This window comes from Salvia splendens, chromosome 16, assembly GCF_004379255.2.
Source record: "Salvia splendens isolate huo1 chromosome 16, SspV2, whole genome shotgun sequence".
In the NCBI taxonomy this organism is placed as follows: Eukaryota; Viridiplantae; Streptophyta; class Magnoliopsida; order Lamiales; family Lamiaceae; genus Salvia; species Salvia splendens.
In genome coordinates, this window is record NC_056047.1 from 28,947,413 (window position 1) to 28,953,259 (window position 5,847).

The following is a 5,847-nucleotide window of genomic DNA, read 5'->3' on the forward strand; positions in this document are numbered from 1 at the left end:
TCAATAAGGGACTCACAATTATAAAGGATGGCGAAGTCCAATTTTATGAGGTCGGGAAACAGGAGGGGGTGACAGTGAAGACCGAGAGAGAGAAGGACGAGGTGATAGCAAGAGTAGCCGATGATGGGTGGAAGACAAGGATGGAAGAGATGATGTTGAATCTGGGCAATAATGTAGTGGCTCAGAGGGGACTGATGGAGGTGCACACAGAAAAGATGACCCAGGCTGTCGATGTAATGATGAGAATGGTCGTCCTGGTCAAGAAACAGATCATCCTGGCCCAGCAGCGCATGATTTCCAAAGCGGCTGCAGAGCCCTAACAGCCAGCCCCAGGAGCCTCCCCAGTGAAGCCAGCATCCAGCACCCCAGCAACTACCCTGGCCAAGAAGAGAAAGGACACCACCACCGCCACTACTAGTGTACCAGTGAAGAGAGATATCCCGAGGCCAGCAGGACAGAAGGCCAGGAAGGATGATGAACCAGCCCCACCACCACCAAAGAAAACAAAGTCGGTAGCTAGGAAGTCTGGTCCCCAGGGACCAGAGCCAGAATTAAATCCCCCCATAAACACTTGACCCACTTGTTGCGTGGCAACAGCCAACCCCTCCCAAAACATCTTGAATGCAGTTTCGTAGCACGTCCGTCCTCGTGGGATCGATATTTACTGCTCTATACTAGCCAATAGTATAGTGGGTTGAGGTTTTGAAGAAGAAAAAGTGCATCCAACGACCATTTCTGATAGATTCATGATCTCCTGGACCATGTGATCTAGTGAATCCTCTGGACCTGTTAGATTGAGAAATATCAAGTGCACACGCTCTTTCTAGCTACTTCATGTGTGAGAAGTTTGTGTTGTTAAGTTTCTTCTACACTAAGCACCTTGTTCCACTTCATCGAACTTTCTTGAGGACAAGCTGAAATGAAGTGAGGAGGAGGGGGTTTGTCACGACCGCCCTTTTAGGGTTAATAAATACGGGCGATCGTGATTAAAAGTATTAAATGAACAGACGAAAAGAATTAGGGTTTCAATCACAAGTTGGACCAACAATTAATATCCCAATAAATAACCAAGAATATCCATTATCCTAATAATTAAAGTTGTCGGCCCAAATATAACATAATTAAACGAAACGACACAGCGGAAACGACCAAGAGAAAGAGTGACGCCATGTGTGAAGACACAACGGCACTCAAGGTTCAAAGACAATAATAATCTCTTAAATTCACTTGCTCAACACCACCACATCCTCGTCGCCGCTCAACCTGCACATAGGGAAAACACATGCAGGGCTGAGTACTATGAAATATACTCAGTGGGCTCATGCCGAAAACATTTTCAATCAAAATATCATTTATCATGCCATACATAAGTAACCATCGGGGTTTAGCTTTAGAAAGGCCCGAGGCACTCAAAATCATTTCCCATTGTAAAAGTCGACTGATCAGTCATTTTCCCATAGACGTTTACCATATCTGCCAATACATGACTTGGAATGTGGCCACAAACCAAGCCACTAGACCGGCCAGCCCGTACGCTAGCACACGATCTACCATAGGTGTACACTAGTCCAGGTAGGGTTTGCGGCCCTACAAGGACCCGAATTCGATTTATATAACAATGGTGCATAGCCACATCAGATAGGCACGTTAAAAATCAAATCACGGCATGATAAATACAATTTCATTTCCATCGATAAAAATATTTAGGACCTTGTCCTTATTTAAAAAGAAAGCCCACCTTGAGTGCTTAGTTTGAAATTACGTTCTTTCCTTTGCGATCACGATTTCCTTGCGATGATTCACCTTTAACAAATTATATAATAGATAAATGAACACATTGCTTCAAACAAATAACCAAAAAAGCATGCATCCTAAGCAAAGTCTTTTATCTCGGTTTTGGATTGTTCGACGGCCGCTTACGCTCCCAATTTCCGTCGTTGGCTCCTCGTATTTTTTGTTAATGGTATAGAAATAAAATCCCCGAAATTATAAAAGTGTGCAATTAAATTAACGCAACCATTTTCCCTCGAACTATAATTATTTCAGACTTTAGGATATTATTATTCATTCGTTGAAATATTAAATAATTCCCCATAATTAAATTTATTATCAATTCAAAGATTTATTTAAAATAGTTCGCCCCAATTAATTGTCGGCTCAAAACTTAATTATTTCCTCCCCTTATATCTCCAATTTAATTAAGATGCCCCAAAATAAGAGAGGGTCAAACTTTAAATAAATCCCCCCTTCTAATTTATTAAGCCCAATTCCTTAAATAAGGCAAAGGCCCAATTCATTTAAAAAGAACAAAAGCTCCATACTTTAATAAATCCACAAGGCCCCAAATTTTAAAACAAACCAAGGCCCAAATTTTAAAAAAACCAAGAACCCACTTACTCATCATCATCTACACGCCTCTTTCTTTCTCTCTTCCTATCTCTCTTTCTCTCTCGCCAGATCGGAGCAATTCCTCCACCCGCCGTCGCCTCCTCCGACTCAATTCCAGTTCAGAGCCCGCGACTCGCCGGAGGGAGTCGCCATCGTCGCTGCAGACCGCACGGAGCTCGCCGCTGTACCGTCGGGAAGAGCTGCTGCCGACCGCACCGCTGCTCCGTCACTGCTCCAGCCGCCCCAGCTCGCCGGCGTGCGACTGGACCTCGCCGCCGCTGTTGTCTTCCGAGACCGCGCCTGCTCCGGCAGCCTCCGAATAGCCCCGATTTGCCCCGAAACTAACCCGTTCAGCCCCGCAAGACCCCGATTTACTCCGAAGGGTAAGTTCTCATTTAAAAAAAAAACGTTTCTTTTCGTTCTAAATTTTTGATTGCTTACAGTGTGTTTAACTGCGGTGTTTGTTCGGTGATGGTTCGAATAATTGTGTTATGTGTGGGAAAGGTGGATGATGACATGCTGTTAAACAATTGCTAAAGGAATTTCATGCTTTAGGATCGAGTAAAAATATACCTCCTTGAGTAGGACTTAGTTGTGGAGTTCACAAGCTTGCAAAGAAAGGTTCTTGAAGCTGCAAATTTTCAGTTTATGTTGATAGTAATTGTTAATGTTAGATTCTGAAATAGGAGCAATTTAGGTACAAATCAACATGGAAATTGTTTACCTTGAATTGACGTTGAGAAGAATGGGTCTTGTTTTCTGGCTGCAGGGAACGATTAGAATAGGAAAAATAGTTGAATTGAAGATTGAAAAAAATAGAGGGATGGGTGGTTTGGATGTGGGAGAGATTTGGGAAGAGAGGGGAACGGTTTCAACGTGGGTTGAGGGAGGGGATTCAAATTTTTCTCCTTTTGATTTAATTGAATTTATTTGGTATTTTATTTGCAGATTACGGAGGAGGAAAAATTCCATCACGGAGGAGGAAAATCTGCGTAGAATCTTTAATTAATATTTGAATTAAAGATATTTTATTTTAATTAGCTTAGTTTAATTCACGGCCCATTGTATTTTATTTTAAATTGTGCAGTACACAATTTATTAAACACGGACTGGACTTTTATATTAATTATTTAATTTATCGGATCCAACACGGAATTGAGTCCAATAAATATTACTCACGAGCAGGAATTATTTATATTCGCATAATATTTTATTTCACAACTTCTAGTCCAACAACAACTAATTCACCAATTAATTTACCGACAATTAATTCACGGACTTCGCAAAATTAATAGCATTAAATACAAGTACTTTAGGGTTCACAAATTAGGTTTAGAAAAACGGGGCGTTACATCCTACCAACCTTAGCAGAAATTTCGTCCCGAAATTTGTTATCCTCAAGAAAAGAGTTCGGGATACAATTCCATCATTTTATCCTCATTCTCCCACGTGGCTTCTTCATGCCCATGATTTTCCCATAGTACTTTCACACAAGCAACATTTTTATTTCTCACAATTTGGATCTTTCGGTCCAAAATAGATTGGGGTCTCTCTTCGTAGCTCAAGTCCGAATTCAACGCGACTTCCTCAAAACGGATCACGTGCTTCGGGTCGAACACGTATTTTCGTAACTGTGACACATGAAAAACGTTGTGCACATTTCCAAGGTTTGGTGGGAGCGTCAAACGGTATGCAACGGGGCCCACTCCTTCAAGAATTTCATAAGGCCCAATAAATCGCGGCTTCAGTTTGCCCTTGACACCGAATCGTGTTATCCCTTTTGACGGGGATACTTTCAGAAAAACTTTGTCGCCAGCTTGGAATTGTAAATCAGTTCGTCAGACATCCGCGTATGATTTTTGTCTGTCTTGAGCTTCTTTTATCCTTTCCCGAATTTGCCGAACGATTCCCACCATCTCTTCAACTACATCAGGTCAGAGTACTCTTCTCTCGCCAACTTCATCCCAGTAGAGCAGCGATCTACACTTTCTTCCATATAATGCCTCGTACGGTGCCATGTTTATTGTTGCCTGAAAACTGTTGTTGTAGGCGAACTCGATCAGTGGTAGTGCCGCCTCCCAACTTCCCCCTCGGTCGAGTACCACGGCTCTCAGCATATCTTCGAGAGTTTGGATCGTTCTTTCGGACTGTCCATCGGTTTGCGGGTGAAATGCCGTGCTGAAGTTCAATTTGGTTCCAAGCTCCTTCTGTAGACTTATCTAAAATCTTGAGGTGAATTTTGGGTCACGGTCGGACGTGATAGTCACTAGGACTCCACGCAATCGAACTGTCTCCCTTATGTAAATTTGAGCCAGTTTGTTGGACCCATAGCTTATGAGAATCGGTATGAAATGCGCACTCTTGGTAAGTCGATCTATAATTACCCAAATGGCGGTATTCCCTCTCAGAGTCCTTGGCAATCCCGTCACAAAATCCATGGCGGTGTGCTCCCATTTCCATTCAGGAATCTCTAGTGGTTGCAACTTCCCATACGGTCGTTGATGTAGAATCTTCACTTGCTGGCAGACTAGGCATCTTTCGACAAATGATGCTATGTCCCTCTTCATACCATTCCACCAAAAGGATTTCTTCAAATCTTGATACATTTTCGTACTTCCTGGGTGGGCAGTGTAAGGAGTTTCATGCGCCTCACTCATAATCTCATTTTTGAGCTCCTCGCTATCTGGCATGCATAATCTTCCTTCAAAAGTAAGGGCATTGTCGCCTTCTTCACTAAAATTCCCAGATTCACCGGTTGGCACTTCTACGCGAATCTCCTCCAACTTTGCATCCATCCGTTGTGCCGCAATAATTCTCGACCTCAGATCTGGTTCAACGGCTAAAGTGGCGATTCGTGCTTCCACTGTTTCAGGTGCTCTTACCACTTCCAAACACATCTTGCTGAACTCGCGAATCAGGCTTTCTTCCTTGGTGATAAAAGTAGCCAGCTGGGAATGATCTTCCCGGCTCAAAGCATCCGCCACTACATTTGCTTTGCCGGGGTGATAATTGATGCCACAATCGTAGTCTTTCACTAACTCGAGCCATCTTCTTTGCCGCATAATCAAATCTTTCTGCTCGAAGAAATACTTCAGGCTTTTGTGGTCTGTAAAAATCTCACATCGAACTCCGTAGAGATGATGTCTCCAAATCTTTAAGGCGTGAATTACCGCTGTTAACTCCAAGTCGTGGGTTGGATAGTTCAACTCGTGTGGCTTCAATTGTCGGGATGCATAAGCAATCACCTTGTTGTTTTGCATCAATACACATCCGAGTCCCACCTTTGAAGCATCCGTGTACACTACGTAGTTCACTCCAGGCTCTGGCACAGCTAGAATCGGTGCACTAGTTAGCTTCTCATTCAATAGTTGAAAACTTGCCTCACACTGAGTTGTTGAGTCATGGGTCTCGCTATCTTGGAGAACCCTTCAATAAACCTTCGGTAGTATCCTGCCAAGC

General features: G+C 43.0%; 1 long non-coding RNA gene across 1 annotated transcript; it reads right to left on the reverse strand.

The window, feature by feature from the left end:
* Positions 1-1,230: 1,230 nt before the first annotated feature.
* LOC121771225 lies at positions 1,231-3,234 on the reverse strand. Its single transcript, XR_006043964.1, has 3 exons — positions 2,962-3,234; positions 1,739-1,803; positions 1,231-1,263 (listed from the first exon to the last, which is right to left on the reverse strand). It is a non-coding gene; the product is annotated as an uncharacterized LOC121771225 (long non-coding RNA).
* Between the last annotated feature and the right edge of the window lie 2,613 nt (positions 3,235-5,847).